Genomic DNA, 1,989 nt, shown 5'->3' with positions numbered 1-1,989 from the left:
AGGTGCCTACGGGCTCCCCTGTCCCCACAGAAACTCCATCTGCCAGCACAACACACACAGGCTCCAGCCCCCACCACACGAGGGACGTCTTGGGGGGCTGAAAGCAAATCTGTGAGCAGCCTGGGGACCTCACTCAGCCCTGGAGGGGCCCTTGCTGCTCCCCAGGATGATGGGGAATGCTATCAACAGTCCTGAGTGCTCATGACAATGCAAGGGAAATCCCCCAAGCCCTGTGAACGGCACTGGCTTTCCCAGAAACCCCAGGGATCCCAAAGTCCAAGCGACTTGGGGACCAGCTCCCGACCTCAGACACAAGGTGTAACCTCCTCCCCAGGGCACCATCTTCAGGCACTTTCTACTGAGTGCAAAGTGACGGCAGGAACCACAGACATGAGTGCAAAGCAGAAAGCAACTGTTTATTAATTACTGCACAAAAACAACACCTGCGAGTGAGTCTGCCACAGTTTGGTGCCAGTATGCTCCCCCTTACCCCGTGACACCTGAACAGTCATTGCCACACCAGCGTTCATTGGTCCGGTGGGGAAGGGTCATCTCTTGCTGCTGCCCTTGGCATGGCAAGTCACTGAGGAGCTGTCAGCATTACCCCCTCTGCTTTTTCTTCAGGGATAGCATCTGTCTGCACTTCTGCCCTACCCCGGACTAGAGTCCTGCAAGACACTTTCACAGCTCTCAGCTCACCTGTCACATCGGCAGTCCATGTGACATGCCTGTGCTGTATCAAACCCAGACCTCGGGTCAGAGCACAGAGCTGAATGCTGGCTACAGGGGAAGGTTACAAACCCCCAAGAAGGGTTCGCAGCCTGCTGCTTGGCCTTCAGGGCTTACAGTTTATTATCTAAGCATTTAGCCCTTTTCATTTACCACTAAGCCGTAAGCCCTGAGCCCTAAGTGGCAAACTGCAACTCTTGGAACCCAAATGGTTGTTGAGGCTTTAAAATTTATGGATGAGGATGGATTTTAAACCCTGCATCTTCATCAGTAAACTAGCAAACTGTAAACCATGACTAATAAATACTGAGCCCCACAAAAGAAAGAAAGAAACCATAAGCCCTGAGTGTGAGACCCTCAACAACAAACTAAACAATAAACCCCAAGTGAAAAACTCTGAACCCTCAGCTCAAAGCAAGAAACACCAAAGCACACATGAGCATGAAACAGTAGAGAGAAGCCAAGGAGTTTTGCCCACAGCTTAAAAAGTTTCCCCTTCATTTGGAAGTGCAGCAGAACAGGAAGACATGCACCAGAGTCATGTTAACTTTGCTGTTTTTAGCCTTGGTTTTAGCCACTATTCAAACGTGACCATGTACAGAATCACTCCGCAGGACTGCACTAAGCTGCACTTCCACTGAACCTACCTGAAACACTGCAAGCACTGATTCATCACCATTACAGACAATATTTTTGGTCTGCTCAGCTCCACGGGCAACCATCCGCAGCCAGTGACACCTGTAACCACCTAGGCAACAACCACCTTCCACCTCCCAGCCCTGTTCACATATGATGCAGTCCAGGACTTAGCAGGGTCCATGCTGCAAGTCACGGCTCGTACTCCATGGTCAGCTGCAGAGCTCCACCGAGCACCCAGCTGTGACAATGCCCCTGCAACTGCCAGACTACACTTCAGCACCTGCAAAGACACCAGAACCATTACTGAGAGGCCAGGCAACTGCGCAGCCCTCCTAGAACTATCCCCCAGTCCAAGGCCCATAATTGTTCCCACAGTTATGACTGACCCTCTATACTGCTTCAGTCACCCTCTCTGGTTCCATCTCATCACAAGGATGTCATAGCAGCCCTCACAGACAGTCAGGCTCACTCAGGCACCCAGCTACCTCCAGCCTYCAGTAGATGGTGCTCCTCAGGGAAATGGTGCTGCAGGCAGACRCTGCAATGTTGGAAGTGGTTTACTTGGTGCAGAAAAGCACACRCCCAACACAGAAAGGAGGTACAAGCAGTCTTCTCTCACCT

Source organism: Apteryx rowi, unplaced genomic scaffold (assembly GCF_003343035.1).
Source record: "Apteryx rowi isolate R43461 unplaced genomic scaffold, aptRow1 scaffold_1273, whole genome shotgun sequence".
NCBI classification, from domain to species: Eukaryota; Metazoa; Chordata; class Aves; order Apterygiformes; family Apterygidae; genus Apteryx; species Apteryx rowi.
This window is presented reverse-complemented; position numbering follows the sequence as displayed.